Raw genomic sequence first — 26,825 nt, forward strand, 5'->3', positions numbered from 1 at the left:
GAAAACCTGCAAGAAAGTATAGATACATATACATAACTCATAAATATGTCAAATGATACATGAATTGTGGCATGGACGCAACCATCCAAAGAATGATGAATGGATCCAGGTATGGCCGCAACCATCTGTTAGAGAGGATCATAATGAAACCAAGGTATGGTCACAGCCATCCAATAATGAGAAGAATCACATATGATAGCTCATGGTATGGTCACAGCCATCCATCTGAAAGGGACATGCATATCAACATAACCATGTCACATCACTTCGTAACCTGGACTTTTATGAACTGAGTCCAGGGTCTTGCGCTACAACACGACCTGATCAAAGTACAAATTCTAACATGCAAATAGATGTCTTGATGTCGAACATGCTAAAAAGTCACTTGATTACCAGTCAATGATGTAAACTATTAACAAGCACGAGAGAAACCACCAATAATGACAATGGTCCTCAAGGTACTATCAGCACAATCCATGAAATGTGAATGGAGGAACTGAAGTTGAAAACCTGTGAAATCACTCTATCAAAATCCAATGATGTGAACTTGTCGTCGAGTGTGAAGAACTTGCCATTAGGGCATGCAAGCTCTAAGGTACCAAAAGGGAGTCTCTCGGTCAACTTCCTGGATAATGAGCCGAAGTCGACGGAAAGTGACCATGTCAAAGGAGGGCCATAATGTTTCCCACATCTTCGATATGAGACAAAAGGATGCAAAATAATTTTGGATGATACAGAGAATCAGAGGTAAGTGTAACTGCAAAAAAACAACTCTTGAACATATCAGTGACATGACTAGAAGTTTGGCAACTTTTGGATCCATAGGATCGGTGGTCACGATGATGTGGCAAAGATCAGATGGAAGGAAAAAATGAACAGCCCAACCCAGGAAGGTCAACGAAACGGAGGAGGATATCCCAACCCAACACGAAGCAAAAAGTACAACTGATAGATTTCCAAAATTTCCACCACCATTTCTGGCAGGTACCCCAATTATTTTTTAATCACAAGCTTGAAGGGGATAGCATATTCTTGCACTGTAATTTCATCCTTCGGATGAACCTGACCTAGTAAGTTTAACAAGCCCAAGGAAGGAGAAGCTAATATTCATCTCATGTTCGTTATGATGACAAATCCGATGTTGTTTAACAGTTTAATGAGTCGGACAAAGGTGTAACTCGCTATCTTTTTCATGTTTAGAGAGTTTGAAAAAGACACAAAAAAGAAAACTCCACATGGTCCCTTTTCATACATTTGTGTCTCTTGAGCCTGAAAAGGTAGAAAACGATACTTGAGAGAACCACTTGACCATTTCAGTCAAGGAGTACCTTTTTCATACATAGTGCCTCCCAGCCCGAAAAAGGGGTAAACTTATATTAGGCACACGATGTTTCACATCCATCAACAAGTTTGAAAAGACAAGGGCTCAGCCATCTTTTCACTTTTAAAGGGTCGAAAAGAGCTCAAAAGTGGACCCCCCATTTTATTCTCTTTTACAAGTCAAAAGGGAAAAATAGTCGCAATATTTTCATATGAGCTTAACGAGTCGAGAAAAGCGCTAAAACATGACTCGCCATCATCATCGAACATCCATCACCTGTCACTACGCAAAAAGATAAAGTGTATTATCCAGTTCTTGAGGCAAAATAGGTTAAAATATTTACGAAAATCTGATATTTTCATGAAAATTAAATATATTTTTACCATTTACCATTTTACCTTGCCGTGAAAAAATTTTACTCACTTTTGCCCTAATTATTTCGAAGCAGATTGCGGGAGATCTAGGAGGTCATTCATCGAGCCGTCAGTTACAAGTAAGAACCAAAGCCCTGAGCTCCATTTTCATGTCCTTTTCCCTATTTTTAACCCTCGGTCAGTGCAACTTCCGGGCACGGAATCGCACCAGCCAAGGATTATTAACAAATTAGTCACGTCGTTGGTGCAACTATTTTTAAAACAGGTACATTGATGCCGTGAATGGGGAAAACCCCTATTTCCTCAAAAAATGACTGTAAAAACTCAAAATTTATGGGCCAAGCGTGATTGTTGACTCAAATTAATCGATTTTGTAGGAAAGAATTGCCAAAAATGGTGGACTGGAAAGAACGAGAAGATGAAGATGTTGACACCCAGGCAATGAATGATACAAATTGCCTAGAAGCTTTAAGGGCTTATAGGGTCCTCAAATTCTTTCTTACACCAGAGATGCAGGCCCATCCTGAGTTGCTTTGGTACCTGATTAGTCTTTGGGACATTAATCAGGAAATATTTGTCATTGGTGACCAGGAGCTGGAGTTGGAAACTTCAGATATATACTTCATCACTTGGCTATCCCGAAGAGGGAAACTAGTGAACTTGTATGGATCACGACCAGTTCTTAGGGGGCATCAGTGTGCTTAACGTATGGAACATTTCCATCCGAGGAGGAAGAGGCAAAGAAAGATGGTTGGTCAACAGTGACAATCTTCCCTTGATGGGGAAAACATATCACGCAAAATAAAGAGGAGGTTAGGACATGCATAGCATGGGTCCAACTTCAGCTGAGTAAAATATTATAATCGAGATTGGTGTCAACAATATCTACTTCAACTTGCATTGTCTTGCCTTCCAGAGTGATGGTAAGGTTAGGTAAGACACCGAAGGGTCACGAATCACACACATCGAAAGCTTCCAAACAATTTGGAGATTGGTTCAAAGAAGGAGAACCAATAGCCTTCCAGCATGCGGTTGACATAATGTAGGTGGAAGCACCTTCATCTATGTTAGTCCAAAGGATGGTCTTCTCATTGATGATTACCTGAATAAGAAAGGAAATATGATGAGGGAGGTGCGGAACATGGTTCTCTATATCAAAAAATCAATGTCCCCAATAGCTGACAACAAAGATTTCCACTACGATGGGTAGCTTTGGAGCACCTCGAGAGCCGACATAGCTGACGGTGCGTGAGCCAAATCCTCCACAATATTATAGTGTTAAGCATCTCAGGCATTAGGATTTTACAAGGATTTCCACAGCACACTTCGAGAGGGTGGCAATATAGTGGAATTAGGGTTAGGGTGCTCAATATGAAGAGGGCCAGAACTAGGGATAGAAGAAGAAAGTGTAGCTTCTTTCTCTTTCCTAGCTTTCAAAGTAGGAGTTTGATAGTATTTTGATCTAGTAGCCACATTAATAGGCGTACTCATCATGAAAACTTGAGATCCTGAGGAAACAAATGATTGGGGTTGGTCTACCATTTGGGTCTGTTGAGATGGAAATGGCTCTTTGAGGACAGTGGGGGTCCCTTTGAGCAAGCGACTGACTTCAGACCATCGGGGACAATCCTTAGTGTAGTGATCTTCCTCGTAAATAAGGCAGGGATACTTAGGTTTCTGTTGCGAAGATTCGCCAGCAGACGATTTGGGAGGACCCTGTTCTAGAGCATCAGCTTTACCCTTGCCTTTGCCTTTCTTCTTACCTTTCGAGGATTTGTCCGCTACGGTAGACTGGACAGCGTGAACCTCTGAGGTTTTACCAGGGCCAGGTGGATTCTAGGAAGACCTATTAGCAACAGCATTTGAGACCGGCTTCTGTTTGGAAGAATATTTAGTAGGGGTTTGGGATACTGAACCAATAACTCCATCGATAGGAGGTACATCTTGTGACTTTGACGCTAAGGGATCGGATGATGGTCGCAGCGCAACGGGTAATAACTCATACAAAGTGCTAGACTGAGAGTAAACTAAATCCAAGTACTGGGCACGAGAGATGGCTTGCTCTTCAGTGATGCATCCACCCATAGCTATATCGCGACCAATTGGGACCACGAATGATTTGGTGAACCATTCAGTGAACAACTGATCAGTAATCTCAAATTTTATCAAGCAACGTCTAAGTCTCCATTCATGGATATGATCAGAGATGTGCGTTGCAGTATCTTGCCTAAGCGATGTGAGCAAATAGGTGCCAGTTACATAGCGAACTGGCAGCTGAAAATGCATGAGGAAAGCCATGGCTAAAGATTAAAGTCATGGTACGTACTTTGAGGTAGCTCGATGTGCCACTTGGCTGCAGTGCCGTGAGAGTTCGTTGGAAAAGACGGAGACAAATGAAATCGTCAATGTACAAGTTCGAAGCACACTAGAGGTGATATGTCATCACATGGCCTTGAGGATCTTATTTAGCTTTCCCATCAAACTTGGGACAATCGCTTGGTATCTTGGACGGCACCGTAAGCCAGTATGGCAAATGAAGGATTGGATCATTCGTAAGGAGAGATACATCTGGAAACTCGAGTGTGGCCAAGAATGGAAATTGGGTGTTAAAAGGCATAGGAGGTCAATAAGTGGGTCCGAACAGAGGAGCCCATCCCTGCTGGTAAGAATTTTGACCCCATAGTGGGGGATTTTGGCCATATGGAATCTAAGGCTACCCCCATTGTGGATTACCTTAACCATAGGGATGATTTTGACCTTGAATACCTTGGAACTGTCTGATCATAGGTTGTTGATAAGCAATGTATGGTTTAAAAGGCTATTGAGCCTATTGACCTTGGACATATGGATATTGGACCTGTTGTCCTTGAACATACAGGTGATGAACCTATTGTCCCTGAACAAGAGGATTTTGGACCTGATTTCCTTGGGCATAAGGTTGATACACTTGTTTCCCTTGGACATAGGGATTTTGTACCTGTTGCCCTTGACCAAAAGGATTTTGAACCTGTTGACCTAGGGTGTCAAGGTTTTGTACCTGATGCCCCTAGCCAGAAGGATTTTGGACCTATTGACCTAGGACATTAGGATTTTGGGCCTGTTGTTGCAGGACTTGACCTTGGCCCTACCATTGCAAAGGTTGCCCCTGCTGATATGTATACAAGGGTTGTTGCTACCATGGTTGGTTTTGTTTTTGCAAGGGTTGACCTTGTGGTTGCAAAATTTGTCCTTGTGGTTGCAAAATTTGTCCCTCTAGTTGCAGAGGTTGTCCTTGCAAGGACATGGGCTGGGAGGTGTGCGGAGCATATTGCATCGGCTGATGCATGGTTTGTTGCAACGTTTGCAAGGGTTCACCTTACGGTTGTTGCATTTGACCTTAATGTGGGATCATTTGCCCTTGCAGTTGCGCGGATAGCCCTTGCTGCAACAAAGGTTGCCCTTGTTGTTGTAGAGGTTGTCCTTTTTATTGCAAGGGTACTTGAACATTGCTCGAGAAATTACCGAACTAAATCTATCCATAGCCACTGTGGAAGGCGGATGAGCCAGGTTGAATGTACTGCCCAGACTGAAGGGTGTAAGGTTGATTAACCATTCCTCGAGAACCATATGGAACGTAAGGCGTTTGGTATTGGACTTGAGCCTGTTAGGGCTACTAATACTAAACATTGCTCGATCCAGACAGACCAACAGGATTCTGAACCTGTTGGTACTGGAAATTACTTGATCCAGTAAGATCAGCAGGGTTATGAATAATACCAGAAGAGGGTTGGTCCATACCAGCCATGTGAGCTTGTGAGCCACTCACATTGGTGGCACTTGACGCCATAGAAACATTCAGGTTTTTCCCCTAGGTGGCGACACAGCTTGGCCACTGACTAGAGGGATGGAGGAAGTAACAGAGACATTCTTCAAAATTGTTGGTTGTGCCTGGCGTGTAACTGGGATTGATGATACAAGGGTATTTGGAACAGTGGGTTTCACTAGGACTGAGGTAATAGCCTATTGGGAAGTCGCATCACAACGAATGGACCTGAAGTAGGCATGGAACCTGACACCCAAACAGGGTTATGGTAAAGTGATGAGGCACTAGGGGTACCTAAAACCAACTGTGCCAAAGACACATAGTTGGGTGGAAAACTGGTGGGAATACCCCCCGTATAAGGGAAACCCTCAGGAGGAAAAGCAAGCTCTTCTTCCTCGGTAGTGTGTGGAGTGGACACTTCAGACTCTTTTGGAGAGGTGACTGGAGCATCGCCTTCGGGTTCCATATCTAGGAACAAACGACAACGAATGGTCGAATAAGTACGAGGGGATAGTTCCAAAGGAACACCACCCGGCTAGTCGTACGGACTATAAGGATGTTGCAGTGATATCACAACTGTAGGTTCTAACCCCGTACAGAAATTACCTGCATATGAATTCTAAATCACAGAAAAATAAACAATGCGAGAGCATAACACTTAAACACTTATACATAGAGATTTTCCCCTGGATCCCAAAACTGGGACTACCAGCTTGATTTTTCATTATATTCCTTTCAATGTTACAATACATATTTATACATACCGAAGCATCCAATACCATGGACCACAAACCATCGCGTCCAAAACCAAGGACCGAAAACCAAAGGTAGGTTCGCCCAACCTAATATAGGGTCCAAACCTGCCCCCTTCAACCCCCCGGACAAGGGGGGATGCCGCCCCCCCCCCTGTGACCCCCCTGCTGCGCAGTCGGCGCAACGAAGGGGGGGCTTTCACCCCCCCTCTAACCCCCCGGTTCACTACATGGGTTAGTTGTGGAAAGAATATAACACAACCCAACAATCTCCCACTTGATATTTTCTTTCCACATGAGACCACAGGAGAGCTTAGTCATTTTTCCAGCACTGAAATGCCCATCGTTTCTCTACACCAAGAGAACTTCTCAGAGCTCACAGATTTTGTCAATGCATCTGCAGTATTCTTCAAAGTTTCCACCTTTACCAACAACACCTTTTTGTCTTCTATCATATCCCTCACAAAGTGATATTGAACATCAATGTGCTTTGTCTTTGAATGATAAGCAAGGTTCTTTGCCAAGAAAATTGCACTTTGGCTCTCACAGTCTATTCTTATAGCTCCTTGTACTAACCCCATACTTGAACACAATCTTTGCAACCAAACTGCTTCCTTGCTTGCATGAGTGGCTTCCATGTATTATGCCTCTGTAGTTGATAGTGCCACTACAGATTGTTTCTTACTCATCCAACTGACTGCACCTCCAAATAGGTTAAACACATACCCACTTGTAGATCTTCTCTGATCCAGATCTCCAGCCCAGTCTACATCAACAAAGCCACGAATATCCAACACTCTGTCCAATCCTGGTCTTCCTTGGTAGCACAAACCATAATCACTAGTGCCACGCAAATACCTGAAAACCCGCTTCACTGTTGTCCATTTCTCCTTCGCTGGTTTTGACATAAACCTGCTCAATACTCCCACTGCATGTCCAATGTCTGGTCTAGTACAGACCATTGCATACATCAGGCTATCGACTGCACTCGCATATGGAACACGGGACATGTCCTCTTCCTCTTCTTGTGTCTTGGGACACTGTTCAGCAGATAACCTCACACCTACAGGAATAGGAACCTTCAGTGATTTACTATCCTGCATATTAAACCTCTGCAGTATTGTCTCGACATACTTCCTCTGGCTTAACCAGAGCTTCCTCTTTGCCCGATCTCTTCTAATTTCCATGCCCAAAATATAGTTTGCAGCACCAAGATCTTTCATGTCGAATTTGGAGGACAATTGGGTCTTCAAGTCCTGGATAATTTCTTTGTCATTTCCAACCAGCAACATATCATCCACATACAAGACCAGATAAATAACATGGTCACCAATTAATTTAAAATACACACAATGATCTACTTTGCTTCTAGTGAAGCCAAGTCTCCACATAAATGTATCAAATTTCTGATACCACATCCTTGGTGATTGTTTTAACCCATACAGAGACTTCTTTAACTTGTATACCAGTTCTTTCTTACCCTTCACCGCAAAGCCTTCAGGTTTCTTCATGTAGATTTCCTCTTCCAAATCCTCGTGAAGAAATGCTATCTTCACATCCATCTGTTCTACCTCAAAATCAAAAGCAACAGCAACAGATAAAAGTAACCTAATAGAAGTTACCTTAGCAACAGGAGAAAAAATATCACCAAAATCAATTCCCGGCACCTGGGAATAACCTTTTGCTACCAACCGAGCTTTGTATTTCTCCACCTTCCCTTCTGCATTTATCTTTTTTTGAACACCCATTTGTTGCCAATGGGTTTCCTTCCAGCTGGCAACTCCACCAAATCCCAAGCCTCATTTTTGTGCAAAGATGCCATTTCATCAACCATGGCCTCTTTCCAGAGTTTTCCATCCTCTGAATCTACTGCTTCCTTCACAGTTCTGGGATCATCATCAGTAATAGACAAAGCAAAATTTGAACAGAAAGCAGATGGACTATACATTTCTGGCTACCTTCTTTCTCGAATTGATCTTCTCAAAGCCGGAGTTTGTGGCTCTTCATCTTCTGATTCCTCCTCTGTTGCAGAGTCTGATTCTTCCTCCTTTAGCTCAAACTCTATCTTCTCAGGTTCCTTTGGTTGGACTTCATGTTTAATAACATCTTTTACCTCTCTAAACACCACATCTTGGTTGTACACAACCTTCTGTGTGGCTGGGTTCCAAAGCTTATAACCCTTTAAACCATCCTTATACCCAATAAAGATGCACTTTTCAGATTTACTATCCAACTTGGTTCGTTTCTCCTTTGGAACATGTACATATGCATCACATCCAAATACCCTCAGATGTGAAAGAGAGGGTTTCTTACCAGTCCATACTTCTTTTGGAGTCTTATTCTCCAACACTGATGAAGGTGACCTGTTAACCAAGTAACATGCAATATCCACCGCCTCTGCCCAGAATTCCTGTCGTAACCCAGCACCATTGAGCATGCTTCTTTCCCTTTCCATCAACGTCTTGTTCATTCTTTCTACGACTCCATTTTGCTGAGGTGTATATGGAGTAGTCTTCTGTCGTGCTATACCACACTTCTTACAGAATTCTTCAAATTCCTTGCTGCAAAACTCTCCACCATTATCTGTCCTCAACACCTTTATCTTCTTCTCTATCTGATTTTCCACCAGAGCCTTAAATTCTTTAAACCTGTCAAAGACTTTAGATTTCTTCTTAAGGAAATATATCCATGTATTCCTTCAGAAGTCATCTATAAATGATACATAGTACATAGACTTACCCAGTGATGGAACCTTCACAGGTCCAAACACATCACTGTGCACAAGCTCTAATATATGTTTCGCCCTCTTAGCACCAGAGGGAAAACTCACCCGATTATGCTTCCCATATACACAATTTTCACAAAAATCAAAATCCAGAGAGTTATTACACATACCTTCTACCATACCTTTACCATGAAGTATTCGAAGGCCCTTCTCTCCAATATGTCCAAGCCTTTGATGCCACAGCATGATCTTCTCTCCAGAGACCACTAGATTTTCAGCTCCACTTTCAGGAACCACAGAACTGTTGCACCCATCAACAACAGTGCTACCTTGCAGCTTGTACAGAGTTCCAGTCCGAACTCCCCGCATCAATACCAGTGCTCCCGAAACCATCTTGCAGGTATCCTTCTCGAACACTATTTTTACACCTACATCATCCAACTTGCTTACAGAAATCAGATTTCTGGCCAATGCAGGAATATGCAGAACACTCGGAAGTGTTCTAACCCTTCCACGTTGCAACTTCAACTTTACTTTTCCGCGACCAATGATTCTAGCCTTCCTATCATCTCCTAAGAAGACATCACCACCATCGTATTTCTCATACTCGTAGAATCACTCTCTATGGGGAGTGAAGTGAAAGGATGCACCTGAGTCAATCAACCATGCCTCATGATCTACATGTGTACTTGAAGAAGCCAAGTACACATCCCCACCTTCATCTGAGGTGGTTTTTGCCTCTGCAGAAGGAGCATCATCTGATCCCTTTCCTTTATCAGGAGCTTTAGATTTGCAATCCCTTTTGAAGTGCCCTTTGTTTCCGCATTTCCAGCACACCACCTTTCCAGGTTTTCCTGGAGATTTAGATCTCCCTCTAGATTTAGATCTCCCACTCGATAACTTATTTTTGTTTCTATTCTGGGACCGTCCTCGTACAGAAAAGGCAACACCATTCTGGCTCTCCATATTTTTCTGTCTCATCTCCTCCATCAGCAAGGCTGAGACTATTTCATCAAACTGCAAAGCAGTTGCATTGCTACCTATTTCAATAACCAAACTATCCCACGAATCTGGTAGAGAACACAACAAACTGATGCACTTATCTTCATCTGAAATTTTAATATCAACAGACGCTAATTGACTTACCACAGTATTAAATGCGGATAGATGCTCTGTCACCGAGTCTCCATCTTTCATCATCAGGTTATACAACTTTTTCCGCAGGAACAGTTTATTCACCAGAGACTTAGATTGGTACAAAGTCCCTAACTTGACCCACAAAGCCTTTGTCGTAGCTTCCCCTGATACATTCAACAACACTGAATCTGAGACACACAATCGTATTGTGCTCTTTGCCTTCCGATCCAACTTCTTCCATTCTTCATCGGTGATGCAGGAGCATCAAGACCATTTTTCATTTGTAAATATGTGATAAAGGGGGGTGTGACAATTTTAATATTTTACTAATTAATTTGTTATTAAAATAGGAGATAATTATGAGAAGTGAGGATTATGTAAATATTCTTTTAATAAATAAAAGGATATGAGAGAAATAGTTTAGGAGAAAAGTTTGGGATTAGGATTTCTATGTATGGGATTAGTTGAGGATTAGGTGGAGAGATATTTTGAGTGAATTAAATGCATTATTTGTGTGTAAATAGGAGTGGTTTTGGTGAAGAAAAATAGACTTGAATAGTTGGAGTGTAAGAGTGATGGAGAGCAGGCTTGAACAGCCAAGGTTGTAAGCCTCTGGCAAGTTTGTAGAGGGCTAATTGTTGAATATCTGGCCATGAAAAAAGGATTTTGAAATTGATTGCATTTGTTTATACAATGAGGAATTTGTTCTGGAATTTTGCGTGTGTTTCTGGTCGAATTGGTAGGAGTTTAGAGTTCTTAAATTCAGTCATATGATAAGCTTTGTAGACAAGCTCTGCACATAAGTGAAGAATCGATATTAATGATGAATCTGAATGCTTTTATGTCGATTTGTAGTAAGGGCGCACTGTAAAATTGTGTTTATAGAACTGAACGAAATTACCTTGAAGGAAAGCTGTTAATTGAAAATCAAATGCCAAATTAAATGAAGCATGGTGCAAAGTTCTGTTTTGATGTTAAACGCAGAGTTCTGTCAATTGTAACAGATTTTTAATGACCGGAAATTTTGTCCATTTGTAAACCAAACTATGATTGATTGAGATGCGGTGTGAAGAATTTGTGATTGAACTTAATTTGCAGTGAATTTGGAAGGCAATCTGTCATCTGAATGGGCAGAGGGATTTTATTTTATGTCAGCAAGGCTCGATCTCATGGCTAATTCCAGAGATATGATAAGTCGGAAAACACTCAGGTATTTGGTTTATGCGTGGACTTTTTCTAAAATTTCTCTTGCAATTGGATTAGTAAATCCTTACAAATCAAATGAACATTGTAAAAATTGTTGATTTAAATCCTGCTTGCGCAATGATTGTTCCAATTGAGTCTAAAAGTTTTATCTATTGGCGTATGCTGTCATTAGAATATTCCAGAATGAATGCATAAGTGTTAATTGAACGTTGTTGGTGGTGGCTCAAGTGTAAAAGGACGTAGGTTTATACACTATGTAAATTCAGAAATAAATGACATGCGTTCTTAGAAACAGGGGAGTGCAATAACAAGATAGAAAATTGTTGTATTGGTAGTTTGATTTATGGCTAAGTACATAGCCCAATCGATCTATTGAGATGTAGAACCAGAATTGAATCTAGTAATTGAGAATCGACTTAATAATTGTATGAGGGATGCTTTAAAAGAAATCTCAACGTATGAATGGTGTGTCAGATATATTACAAACTGTAGTGTATGGGTATGTACAACGTTGAAATCTGAGAGAGAGTGTTTCAAATTTTTAGGCAATGCTTGATGGATATTGATTTATTTATTAGCATTCGACTTTGAAGAGAACTTTCAGTTGGTTGCCATATCAGAAAACTATTTGCAGAAGTGTGTGAACAAAGTTGAACGCAAGGTGATAGAGGAATTCAACGTATGGAAGCTGTGTGAACATTTTCTGATGGATGGAACTTTGAATAAGGTGAGGCGCAGTGAATTGAAGATTAGTTGCAATGATGTAGCGGGCACAGTAAATATTGAAGAAAGCGCTGGCAATCGATACATATGTTGAGTTTAATGAATGCGTTGGCAAAATCGAGCTACAGTGATGAGAAGTGTGCAGTAAGGAGTTGAAGAGCAGAATCATGGAAAGGGTAAGCCTGAACAAAGGTAAGTTAAGTTGCCAGGTTCGAGTTTTTAAAATCTGGTTTGAATTTGTAAGTAGAATTTTTAAAGAGGGCAGAATTGCATACGGTGAGGGCGCACTTAATATTGGACATCTATGATGTAAATGATTGGTTGGGAATTTAGATTAATGGGGTTTTTAAATGGGAAGATGCTTAAATCTGAGTTGAATGGTTTGAGTTTGATAATTATGGTTTTATAAAAAAAGATTGAAAGAGAAGCTTACACAAATACAGAGTTTGAATTTTATGTTATGATAAGTTTCAATTCAAGGAGAAACTTTTGTATGAAAATGGTTGGTTCTGGTTGTGAACCATATGATAGCTTTTGATTGGGGAAAAAGATGAGATGAATTCTTATATGCATGGTTACTGAAGATCCTGGGTATTGCAGGCCCTAGCCTGCGTCATTTTGGTATCAGAGCCTGGCTCTGTTGAAATTGAAGAATGTTTTCTGAATGAAGACAAAAGGTTTTGTTGAAAACTAAAGTGTGTTTTTTTTTTTAATGTATGATGAATGATTGAAAGGAAGATCAGATTTTAAATCTGATATGGAGCATACACAATTGCAAGTGAACAGGATGGTAGAAGTGAAAGGAGAACAAGATCCTGTAAGATCTCAAAGGTGAGATGATTTTTTTGATTTGAAATTTGTAAATGTAGTTTATGGTTGCAGAGAAGATGATGGCAGTGAACCTGGCATTCAGCTAAAGGTTGGATAAGGAGGACAATTACAGTGTCCTGAAGAAGAAGGTGAGTTGAAGAGATAGCCCAGAGAGAGAGCAGAGGAAAGTGCTCAAAAGGTTCCAGAGGCAGTGAACCAAGTACTTACCAAAAGACTGAGTGAGGAGAGCTTGGTGAGGTAAGTGGCAGTAAGAGAGATTGTTGTTGCAGAGGCTAGTGTAACTCATGATGAGTGAGAAACTCATGGAGAAGATGATCATGGAGGATCAGATAAGAGGTTCAGAGGAATGCCACAGAGATGAGATGACCGCAGAATTTCGAGAAAGAGAGATTGCAGTAATGAAGGTACAATTGCAGGTACTAGAAGAATGGTTGCAAGAGCAGGAAAATTAGAATAGAGGATGGATCTTTCCACTGAAGGGAAAGAGATTGATTTGGCGACAATTTCAGGTGAAGTTGAGGAAAAGTGTGATTGCCTTATTGAAGAAAGGACTTAGAGTTCTTGAGCCAGAGATGGAATTTGAAGATTCCACATGCAGATTTGTTAAGAAGGAAGTATTGGAGGAAGCAGTCAAGACTGAAAAGTCTTGTGGTTTTAAAACTAATGAGTTGTGTATGTTCGCAGGTAAGTACAGGGAGATGAGAAAGCTTTAGAGTTTGTTCAAGAAGAATTGAATCTGAAAGCTGTTCAGATCGATGCTAAGATAGAAATATCTCAGGAGGAAATGAAGACAAAGGAGTCTAATCAGAATGTTGATGCAGAGAGAGAAAGACCAGCTGATGATTGGTTAAGAGCTGATGAAGGTATGTAAAATTGCGTAAAATTTTCGAGTTCTACTCCTAATGAAATTGTTGAGTTGTATAGGAAACTAGATCTCCAGAGAAGAGATTTGGAGAGACAGAGGACTTATGTGCAGGATAATTTGATGAAGAAGCAAGGGAAGAGAGTTTGTATGAATGACAGTCATGGAGCAGATGATGGTAAGAAGGAGAGACTAGCTAACAGTCTCATGGTGAATGCAAATCAGCATACTGATGTGCTGATAGAGGAGTCGGGAAAGAACTCAGAGCAGCATACTGAAGTGTTGCCAGAGAAAGCTGAGGAGAAAGCTAGTGAAGATTTTCTGAGTCCTGAAAAAGACTTGGAGCTGCAGAGAGAAAACTTGGTGACTGAATCGACAAGTGAGACCAGTGGGTCTTGTGATTTTGAAGCTGACAATTTGATTGTGTTTACAGGTAAGAAAGAAGACAGTCCATCATTTGGAATTGTCTTGGAAGGAGGAGAACAGTTGCAGAAAGAAGATGAGACAATCATGTCTCATAAACAGAGGCTTGTTACCATGGGTGACAAGAAAGAGTTGGCTTGTTTGTATAGCCAAGAGAAGACTGGTGGACAAAATTTTGGAGCTGCTACAGTGATAGAGGATGAAGCTACAGTGTTGGAAGAACTTGATTTGATTGCTAGAATCAATCAAGATGATGATGGACAATTACTGAAGATTGTCGAAGAGGGAGATGGAGGTTATGCTGGAGTTAAATTACAGCATGTTGATGAAATGCTGAAATGTTTGTTGGAGACATTTGAACCAGAGAAAGAAGTTGCAGATGAAATTGTAGGTGACGAGCAAAGGAATGTTGCAGAGGGACAGGAAGTTTGGGAGGTAGCAACATCCATAGTGACAGCTAGAGCAACATGTGGGGCAACATTTATGGTGATGGCAGAGGCAGCACTGACAACAGTAACATCTATGGGGTCGCTGAAGCCTTATGGTTTTTATTCTAACAATTGTTTTGTGAATACAGATTTTATTGAAGAAGCTGGAGAAAGTCTGTTAGACAGAGAAATTGAACTGATGAAGCGGATGATGATGAAAGAATCCCAGAAGAGGCCAGCAGCAGTAAAACAAAGGAGAAGCAGCAAAAGAAAGACAGCAAAAGATTGCGAGAGCATAGCCAGTGGAGCGATGCAACATAAAGTGTGGAAACCTAGAGAAGAATATCAGAAAGAAGCAGCGACAAGTAGAAAGTTACAACACAAGATATGGAATCAAGGCATACACAGATCCGAACACATGATCAGGTGATCATGTTTAATTTCAACGTTGGGAGTTTGATGCAGGAGCATCAAGACCATTTTTCATTTGTAAATATGTGATAAAGGGGGGTGTGACAATTTTAATATTTTACTAATTAATTTGTTATTAAAATAGGAGATAATTATGAGAAGTGAGGATTATGTAAATATTCTTTTAATAAATAAAAGGATACGAGAGAAATAGTTTAGGAGCAAAGTTTGGGATTAGGATTTCTATGTATGGGATTAGTTGAGGATTAGGTGGAGAGATATTTTGAGTGAATTAAATGCATTGATTGTGTGTAAATAGGAGTGGTTTTTGTGAAGAAAAATAGACTTGAATAGTTGGAGTGTAAGAGTGATGGAGAGCAAGCTTGAACAACCAAGGTTGTAAGCCTCTGGCAAGTTTGTAGAGGGCCAATTGTTGAATATCTGTCCATGCACAAAGGATTTTGAAATTGATTGCATTTGTTTATACAATGAGGAATTTGTTCTGGAATTTTGCGTGTGTGTCTGGTCGAATTGGTAGAAGGAGGTTAGAGTTCTTAAATTCAGTCATATGATAAGCTTTGTAGACAAGCTCTGCACATAAGTTAAGAATCGATATTAATGATGAATCTGAATGCTTTTATGTCGATTTTTAGTAAGGGCGCACTGTGAAATTGTGTTTATAGAACTGAACGAAATTACCTTGAAGGAAAGTTGTTAATTGAAAATCAAATGCAAAATTAAATGAAGCATGGCGCAGAGTTCTGTTTTGATGTTAAACGCAGAGTTTTGTCAATTGTAACAGATTTTTAATGATCAGACATTTTGTCCATTTGTAAACCAAACTATGATTGATTGAGATGCGGTGTGAAGAATTTGTGATTGAACTTAATTTGCAGTGAATTTGGAAGGCGATCTGTCATCTGAATGGGCAGAGGGATTTTATTTTATGTCAGCAAGGCTAGATCTCATGGCTAATTCTAGAGATATGATAAGTCAGAAAACACTCAGGTATTTGGTTTCTGCGTGGACTTTTTCTAAAATTTCTCCTGCAAGTGGATTGGTAAATCCTTACGAATCAAATGAACTTTGTACAAATTGTTGATTTAAATCTTGCTTGTGCAATGATTGTTCAAATTGAGTCTACAAGTTTTATCTATTGGTGTATGCTGTCATTAGAATATTCTAGAATGAATGCATAAGTGTTAATTGAACGTTGTTGGTGGTGGCTCAAGTGTAAAAGGGCGTAGGTTTATACACTGTGCAAATTCAGAAATAAATGACATGCGTTCTTAGAAACAGGGGAGCGCAATAACAAGATAGAAAATTGTTGTATTGGTAGTTCGATTGATGGCTAAGTACATAGCCCAATCGATATGTTGAGATGTAGAACCAGAATTGAATCTGGTAATTGAGAATCGAATTAATAATTGTATGAGAGGTGCTTTAAAAGAAATCTGAACCTATGAATGGTGTGTCAGATATATTACAAACTGTAGTGTATGGTTATGTACAGCGTTGAAATATGAGAGAGAGTGTTTCAAATTGTTAGGAAATGCTTGATTGATATTGATTTATTTATTAGCATTCGACTTTGAAGAGAAATTTCGGTTGGTTTCCATATCAGAAAACTATTTGCAGAAGTGTGTGAACAAAGTTGAACGCAAGGTGATAGAGGAATTCAACGTATGGCAGCTGTGTGAACATTTTCTGATGGATGGAACTTTGAATAAGGTGAGGCACAGTGAATTGAAGATCAGTTGCAATGATGTAGCGGGCACAGTAAAGATTGAAGAAAGCGCTGGCAATCGATACATATGTTGAGTTTAATGAATGCGTTGGCAAAATCGAGCTACAGTGATGAGAAGTGCGCAGTAAGGAGTTGAAGAGCAGAATCATGGAAAGGGTAAGCCTGAACAGAGGTAAGTTAAGTTGCCAGGTTCGAGTTTTTAAAATCTGGTTTGAATTTGTAAGTTGAATTTTTAAAGAGGGCAGAATTGCATACAGTGAGGGCGCACATAATATTGGACATCTATGATGTAAATGATTGGTTGGGAATTTAGATCAATGGGGTTTTTAAATGGGAAGATGCTTAAATCTGAGTTGAATGGTTTGAGTTTGATAATTATGGTTTTATAACCAAAGATTGAAAGAGAAGCTTACACAAATACAGAGTTTGAATTTTATGTTTTGATAAGTTTCAATTCAAGGAGAAACTTTTGTATGAAAATGGTTGGTTCTGGTTGTGAACCATATGATAGCTTTTGATTGGGGAAAAAGCTGAGATGCATTCTTATATGCATGGTTACTGAAGATCCTGGGTATTGCAGGCCCTAGCCTGCATCAATCAATCACTCCCGTTGGTTTAGTACCTAGATCTACCGCAATCCATTGATCTTTATCCACCAATAGATCCTCCATCTTGAGTTTCCACAACTCAAAACTACGACCATTGAACTTCTTGATCTCTATCTTTCCGCTGCTCGCTATCTTCTTTCACAACCAGAATCTATCTCGTAGATCTCCCACTGAACAAGGTCTTCCACAGGCCCGAGAGAAACCCCTCAGCAACAAAGGCGTCCCCTTGAAGCCAAAACAACTCTGATACCAAATGTAGGTTCTAACCCCGTACAGAAATTACCTGCATATGAATTCTAAATCACAGAAAAATAAACAATGCGAGAGCATAACACATAAAACACATATACACAGAGATTTTCCCCTGGATCCCAAAACTGGGACTACCAGCTTGATTTTTCATTATATTCCTTTCAATGTTACAATACATATTTATACATGCTGAAGCATCCAATACCATCGACCGAAAACCATCGCGTCCAAAACCAAGGATCGAAAACCATAGGTAGGTTCGCTACCCGCCCCCCTCAAACCCCCCAGACAAGGGGGGCTGCTGCCCCCCCTGTGACCCCCCCACTACGGAATCGACAATGAAGGGGGGGCCCCCCCAGTTCACTCCATGGGTTAGTCGTGGAAATAATATAACACAACCCAACAACAACAGGGTCAAACAGACGATCCAGAGGGTAGATAACTAGTCCAACTAACTGTCAGTGGTTGGCAAGTCCTTAGGAGTTTGAACGAGATTGTCTGGAGATTATAGGCCAAGATCAGCAGATGACCTAGTATTGAAGTAGGTGAAGGATGAGATGAAAAAGGTTGAATGCTCAAAAGAATTCCAGGTTCAACACCATGGTCCTCAAGTGACTCTAGTAACTCAGGAAATGGCTCCTCAGATAATCTTTCAGACGGAAGAGAGGAAGAGGAACTGGGTGAACTAGATGGTTCAGCCATGATGACCTTGTCTTAGTCGACAGAAAAATTAACTTCAAGACTTTAAAATGTTCTTTAAGTGAAACTTGTGATTTGGTCTCGTAAAAGACTAACAGGGTGTTATCGGACCATGGGTAATCAATTATTAAGATGCATAAAAGGCTGGTTCTCTTTCATTTTTTAAGGGTCGAGAAAGAAACAAAGATGATTCTATCACTTTCAACTTGAAACGAGCTCGAAAGGACAAGTGCTCGAATGATCTTTTAGCTTTAATGAGTCAAAATGATCAAATGACTACTCTAGATGATATAGGTAAACAGGATTACTAGGCAATCGTGAATTGGAGAATACCTCTCGGTGAACCGAGAAGTACGAGCAGGAAATCTCCTCGAAGGTTGTGTTCAGTATATCAAGTTCGCAAGGTGGCCGACTCATCTTCCTAAGGATAAAGGATTGCGGCCTAGAGGGGTCTCCCATTATATACTCGACAGTACAGGGAGCACAAATCTGTATTAGCATTGTCTAATGCTGAAGCTAACAACAATTGCTAGGTTTAAATATGTTGGAACACATCTCTATTAAGTTTCAAATGCACCTTAGGTTAATTGAATTCATTTTAAATTTGATCTTGAGTTATGTTTCATTTTTCAGGTCTTAGAGATGTGACTCGAAAAACCTAAAATGCAGCTAAATGGGAAAAGACCCTTTCAATTCAATGAAATTCCTATAGTAGAGAGGGTAGAAACTACAGAATCAAATGCAAAAAACCAAGAAACTAAAATCGAAATGATCCTTCACTACTGTCACACGGAATAAGTCGATCTTGCAGACAAGATAGACCTTCCTAGAATCTAAAGAAGACCTAATGACAAGCAAACCAACCAGACACTATCTTTCTCTAAATATGCTTTGATAAACAATAGCAAACAAGTGTTTTTAGGGCCTACCTTAGGTCCAACGCAAGCTTGTGGATGCCCTCGCTCCTTTGATCCAAATGAGCTCCTTTTCGCGAATATGCAAACACAAACAAGGCAAACAAACTAAATAGCACCTGAAAAGCCAATTGTATAAAACATATTTAACATGAAAGTCAGGAGTCCATGAAACAAATAACATGAGATATTTGTTGAGAAAAATGAGTTTGATTGTATTAATTCAAAAGAAGAAGAACTTTACAACCTTTGCCTTGACGTTGTACAAGCTCCTCCCAGGGTCCAGCAAGAAGTCTCCTCTACTTTGACAAGTTTCACTCACTCCCCAATGAAGCCAAAAAGATGTGTGATCTCTCCTCTTAAGCTCAACTAGGAAGTCTTGATTTCACCAGCATTTACCCTCAAAAATGTTCAGCTTCTAACCTCTCCAACAACTAGCCCAATGCCTATATTTATAGTGCAATGGAGGGAGGTTACTAGGTCCTCCTTCAAAGGGATAAAGCCCTCCTTCAAAGGGATATCTCCTCTCATCAAGCGATTAGCTCCTTCTCTTTTGGGATGCATGAACCACCTTAGAGTGAACAATCCACGTCGAAATTCCTTCTAGAAACCTCTAGAATTAACCCAAAGTGAGTTTTTTAAGAAAAAACTTGCGCCTTTTGACTTTCATAGGGGTCCACACCTACACCGTTAGGGGCAGAGCGGGCAAGTCCGCAGTTTTTGTACAGAGAAGGTGCGGGACCGCAGGTGACCATGAGAGAAAGTTTGGAACCAGAGTTACATTGATTTTTAATGTCTTTCTCTCATTTCCAAAGCTTGATTTGAAGAACTGAGGTCTGAGACTTGCTTAGGAGGACAGTACAAGTGATGATAGACCCATACTGACTGCAAATAATTATGGTGACGATATTTTTTTATAACAGATTGCCCCCTAAAGTGCGAAGTCTGTAGTAGATGAGGATTTCTTATCATTTAGGAAGAGTGAAGTACTTTATCATTTCGAGGATCATCTTGTGGAGAGCCTGGTTGGAACCTGTAAAAACATTCAATGCAAGATATATATATGATATCATATCATCGCTGAGGTAGGCATTCCCATACTCAGATCAAAACTGACTAGAAAAACTAACTACTGCTCTGACACAGGAATGATCTTGTAAAACATGACAAGTATAGACTCATGTGGACACAATATGGACGCAACCATCTGTTTATGAATAGTCCATTATGTAATGAATACAAAATTCCTCGCAGCCTGGATTGTGGAAACTAGATCCAGGGTCTTCATTTCTACTTCCCGAAATAGTACGATTCTATCCATGCGAATGAATGTGTTGATGTCGAACATGGTAGAAACCACTTGATTACCAGTCAATGATGTAAACTATTAACAAGTGTGAGAGAAACCACCAGTGATGTCAATGGCTCTCAAAGTACCCAATACAATCCATGAGATGCGAATAAATGTGTTGATGTCGAACATGTCACAGAATCCTTTGATCGAAAGTCAATGATGTAAACTGTCGTCAAAGGCGAGAAACCTGCCATTGAGGCATGCAGACTTCAAGGTACTGATGATTCCTAGATCATCTTTCTAGATAATGAGTTGATGTCGATAGAAAGCGATCCGTCGTAGGCAAGCCCACAACACGAAATCATAGATCAAGTTGAAGAAATTTAGTTGCAAGGACTGACTCAGGGATGGTCAAGATGGATGACAGATATTTTGCAAATGAATGGCTTATTGGCAGTGACCTCTTGAACACATAACGACACGACAGATGGCTTGGTGACAATTGACCCAAAGTTAATACCCAGAAACCGGCTGAAGACTTTCAATGTGGTTTGATCAACTGTTAGGCAAAGGATTTCCCAACCCAGGTGAATGCAAGTGTCGTGTTCAAGAGTGGTTATAAAGTATGACAAACAGGCTCATTTTTCTCTCTTTCCCCCACCATTTCTGGCAAGTACCTCTTTATTTTTGACAAGCTTGAGGAGGATAAAATTTGCTTGATTATAAGCTCATCCTTCAAATGAGTCCAACTTAGTTTAAATTCAAACCCTAAGAAGGAGTGGTTCGTTCCTGTTTTTATTTGAACAGTTCCTTTACTGTGAAATTTTAACGAGTCCAGTATAGGAGAGACTCGGTGTTTTTCAATTTTAGAGAGTCTGAAAAAACCTAAGAAGACTCCGAGGTTGACCTTTGTCATAAATTTGTGTCTCCCAAGCCCGAAAAAGTATAAAATAATACTTGAGAGAACCGCTTGATCTTTTACGACCAAGGAGTACTTTTCATAATTAGTGCCTTTGATCCGAAAAAAGTAAAAAAGTGATCAATGACATGTCGTTTTATAACCAATATCGAATTTGAAACGACAAAAATTCGGCAATCTTTTCATGTTTTTACAGTCGGAAAAGAGTTGTAAGTGGACCGTCTTTTAATTTCGTTTTAACGAGTCTAAAAGAAACACTCGACAATCTTTTCATGTTTTAGGAGTCATAAAAGAGCTTAAAGATGACTCTACATGTTTTTTCGTCGAAAATGATAGATTTCGCCTGAATAATCCTTTATTCTGCACAAAAACACAAACATTACTCATACCTATTTGAAATGGATAAAAATGTCACAAAATACCTTATCAAAGTGAAACATAAACAAACTTACAATGTATTTACTCAAAAAACTTATAAAAAGGGCCTTTGTCAATTCATTTTTACCGTTTGAGTTTGGGTGAGAAAATAGTGCTTTTGCTCAGAAAAATTCCCATGAAGATTGCGGAAAATCCAACCGTCGGAATCGAGCGCCGTCTTCTCCAGGTAATCCACATCATCCCACTCTTCATTTTTAACCGTTTAATTTTTTGTTTTAGTCTTTTATTTCATTTTTGGGAGGGTTTTTAGGCGCAAAACCCGCGCGCAGGGGCCCGCAAGTTTACCATTGCGGGCCCGCGGACCCCGACTTTTTCTCCATTGGGGAAAAGCTCGGGGTCCGCACCTTCTGTGTAGACAAAGTGCGGTCCCACGCACTGTGTCTAACCTGGAGGGTGCGGTCCCCGCCGCAAGGGTTTTGAACCCAAAAATTCTCAAAAATGGACCACACAAAATATTTTCTAGCATTTTAATTTGTCTTTATACTTGATGCAGAGAGTACATCATGCTAGATTGGCGTGAACGAGAGCATGAGGACGTGGATGCTGCCGCATGGAATCATCAGCCTTCACTTGATGCTTTGAGGGCGTGCGGACTGTACAAATTCTGGGCCATTCCTGGCATGAGGGCTCAGGTGGATTTCTTACAGTGGTTGGCTTACAGATGGAGCATACAGGACAAGTGCTTCTTCATTGGCAGCCACCAGCTCGAAATCGAGCCGACGGACATTTATTTCTTAACTAGTTTGCCTAAGAGAGGCGAAGACTTGACTCTGCATGGGACTAGGCGAGGTGGTCAGTCTGTCGATAGCCTCCGACTAGAGTACTGAAACAGCCAGGCTAGAGACAAAGGGATAGACATAAAGACGATATCCCGTCTTGAGCTCATGGTGATTGCATTCATTGTCACCAGACTTTGCGGAGCTGCCGCATTACATATTGCCACCGGATCCCAGATGTGTATGGCAGTTGATTACTTTCGAGGCACCATCTTCAACTGGTGCGATGCCGTGTTGGCCAATGTGAAAGGCCAACTGACCAGGGCCAAGAACAAACGACTAAAGACCTTTGGTTATGGGGCTTTGGTCGTGAGTTTTGGCCTGGAGAGGGTTCCTATGTTGATCCCACAGCACCTTACTGTTGGAGATGGGCTTCCTCGAGAGCCCAAACTGATGTGATGGGTCGCAGTCATGGCCCGTCACCCGAACGAGAGGACATAGGTTGCTCGATTCAAACCTGAGTATTTCCAATGGCTGGAAAACCAGGTCTTTTCTATTCAGGACTTCCCTTACGCTGGAATATATTTTCATGGTGACCCAGACATGGTTCTTCCACCAGGAGAGCAGTGGGATGAGTCAGGTAAAATCCTTTTCAACATTTTTCCTATTTTAATTCTTTTTTTGTTATTTTTCCATCATCTCAAAACTGATAGTAAAAATCTCAAATGCAGATGTGGGTCCACAGCGACCAGCCGCTCTCCGGCCTTTTAAGATGAGGCAACCAGTTGCACCCGCGTCAGCCCCACAGGATGAATCAGTAGAGGTTTTGGCCGAGTTGGAGGGTCATCTCGAACGCTTGACAGGAGATATTCCTGAGACCACTATAGACGACATTCCTCGTCGACTTCAGCACTATGTGATTGGATTCCCGGGACCTTTTAGGAGGTTCCTTTGCAAGGTGGCCCGTGCAGTGGTTTCTTATAGAGATCATCACCAGTGATAGGATGATCGCCTATTGTGGGCACATATGACATTTTGTTTTTTGTACTTATCATTTTTTCCGATCATAAGGTGTTTTTCAACCTATGATCGAGGACGATGTATTTTTGACACACTCCTATATATATATATCACTATTACCGGCTTATCTTGTAAATCATGTTATGGAATGATTTTAAATTTACATGTATGATTATTGCAAATGTCTATTTAACATTCGAGAAGCAATTGCATCTGATAATGTATTTAAAGACCTTGGAATATGCTGATATTCAATATAATCAAATTCACGTTCCAAGAGACGCACTCTCAAAAATAATCTTAATAACACTGCATTTCTAATGGCATACACTCTATTAAGTTGTAATACAACGAGTTCAGAATCTAACCTCACTATCAAACTCTGAATCCCAAATGAAATAGATTCAGATAATAACTCAATCACTGCACTATACTCGGAAATGTTGTTCGTTGTTTTACCGAGGCTTACCCCATGCATAGATACTAACTCGTCAGAGGGCGAATAGATAACCCAAGCTGTGGAAGAGATGTTCCGTGTATTACGACAAGCAACATCAGTGAAACCAATGTATGTTTGGAGAGGCATCGACATCTGCAATAAAACCAAGATAAGCAGGAATAATGACGAAAAAACACTCTCTAAGCTAAGCAAACTGTTTAAACTAAAACACACCAGCTAGAAATAAAAACTATCCTAACTAAAAAATCTCCATACCCATTCTTTTAAGCATAATACCTCTTCAAGTAAAGGCCATTTCTGGGTTTACCCAAAGAGTCCCCGTCAAAGTCTACCAATTCATAAGCCCCTTTGGCTAGCTTTTGCTTGACAACATAGGGACCATGCCACATAGGAAGGAATTTTCTAGCACCTAATTTATCATTAGCTTGATCATAAACTAAGACTATATCTCCTTCCGAAAAATTTCGAGGGGTCACATTTCGAACATACTGAGCTTTCATGTGTTTTGCGTGAGTCTCGATCGCTAATGCAACGTCACGTCGATTCTCCTCTAATTGAGCCAAGTATAACAAACGCTTTCCCTCTTCGGAAGTGGCTGGAAGCAACTCGATGGCCATTTGCAGTGACGGGATTTCGGATTCAATGGTTAACACGGCTTCCAAACCATAGACTAGTTGGAAAGGAGTGAACCCTGTTGATGTTTTTACTGAAGTTCGGTACACCCAAAGCGCTGAAAATAGCATTTTGTGCCAATTCGACCGATGAATCCTAATGATTCGTTGGATCATGATAACTAAAACTTTGTTGATGGACTCAACCAGACCATTCGCTTGTGGATAATAAGGGGTTGAACTATCGTGATGTAAACCAAGCTGTCCTGTAAGTTCGGTCATCATAACGTTTCGAAAATGATGCCCATGATCAGTGATTATTGCTTGTGGGACACCAAACCTAGCAATTATATGATTGAACACAAAAATTGCAGCTGTCTTGTCGTCTGCCTCGAATGTAGGCATCGCCTCGGCCCACTTAGTAAAATAATCTACCGCAAGGATGATATACGCATGCCCCCCGGCCAAGTGAGGGTTACATGTAATAAAGTCGATACCCCATTTGGAAAAAGGACCAACAACAATTATAGGGTGGAGAGGAGCAGGTGGAGCGCGCATCTTACGATCAAAAATCTGGCAGTTGTGGCATTTTCGGACCGCCATAATACAATCTTTAAACAAGGACGGCCAGAAGTAACCAACACGCAATATCTTTTGGGCTGTGGCAAACCCAGACATATGACTGTCACACACTCCAGAGTGACAGTCATTTAGAACCCTTTCAGCTTCCTCATGAGTTAAGCAACGTCGAAAAACAGAGTCCGCCCCATGGCGATAAAGAGTATCTCCAATAATTTTGAACTGTTGGGACTGGAATCGAATTTTCCGACGTTCTGACCTTGAAATTTCTGGCCGAAAGGATTGGGTCTGGAGATAAACGATGATATCCCCATACCACGGATCTAAAGTGCTGATTAGAAACAAGGATTCGTTCACAAGGGGCTCCTCCGCCACAGTTTCCGTGTCAGCACGCAGGAAGTCACACATTAACTCCGCAAAAACTAAAGATTTCTTAGACTTAGATTTCTCAAATTCCAAGTCAAACTCTTGCAGGATAACGATCCATTTAGATTACTTTCCCCCTAGCAATTGCTTGGTCAAAATGTAGATCATAGGGTTGCAATATGAAATTACTGTAGTTTTACGTAGCAGAATGTAGTGACGAAAACGTTGGACAGCTTGAACGGCTGCCAATGCCAATTTCTCCACATGTGAGTATTTTAGCTCAGTTGGATTTAACGTTCGACTAAGGTAATATATCACATGTTCCGTTCCGAATTCATCTTCCTGAACTAAGACCATTTCAATGGTGGAATGAGAGGCGACGAGATACAAGAAGTAATCCTGGTTGTAATTGGGAGGATGCAACAACAGTGCATGGGTCAACGCGTGTTTGAGTGCATCAAAAGATTTCTGAGCTATCTCATCCCAATAGAATGGAGTGTTTTGTTTCAACAACCGGGTAAAACCCTTTGTAACCTCGGCGTAGTTAGGAATGAATCGTCGTAAAAAGTTTGCTTTCCCCTGCAAACTTTGGAGTTGGCGAAGACTCGAAGGAGGAGGCAATTTGATGATAGCTTCGACCTTCGAGGGATCAACGCGAATGTCAGCTTTTGAAACTACAAACCCCAGAAATCGACCCGTTTCTATACAGAAGACACATTTGTGTGGGTTCAACCGAATCCGATAATGCCTACACCTCATAAAGATTGCTCATAAATGGACGAGGTGATCAGCTCGATGTAATGAATGAGCAGGCAAGTCATCGAGATAAGGTTGCACAATGTGCTTGATGTCATGAAACGCATAAGACATCGCCCTTTAAAAAGTTGCTCCGGCATTCTTAAGCCCAAAAGGTAACTTGCAATAAGAAAATGTCCCCCATGGACAAATGAAAGCCATTTTTGGTTGATCGGTAGGTAGAATATTGATTTGATTGTATCCGGAAAAACCGTCCATAAAGGAAAATATTTCGCTGTCGGCACAATCATCAATGATTTGATTGATATAGGGAGTTGGGTAATTGCCCTTTGGACAGGCTCGATTAATGTCCCTATAATCGATGCATATTCTTATTGTTCCCTGCTTTTTGTTAACCGGAACAATATTCGATACCAAATCCGTTAACGGGATCGGATAAATGAAACCTACT

The sequence above is a fragment of the Pinus tabuliformis genome, chromosome 9 (genome assembly GCF_031772625.1).
Source record: "Pinus tabuliformis cultivar Carrire ecotype Pingquan chromosome 9, CPIR1, whole genome shotgun sequence".
Lineage (NCBI taxonomy): Eukaryota > Viridiplantae > Streptophyta > Pinopsida > Pinales > Pinaceae > Pinus > Pinus tabuliformis.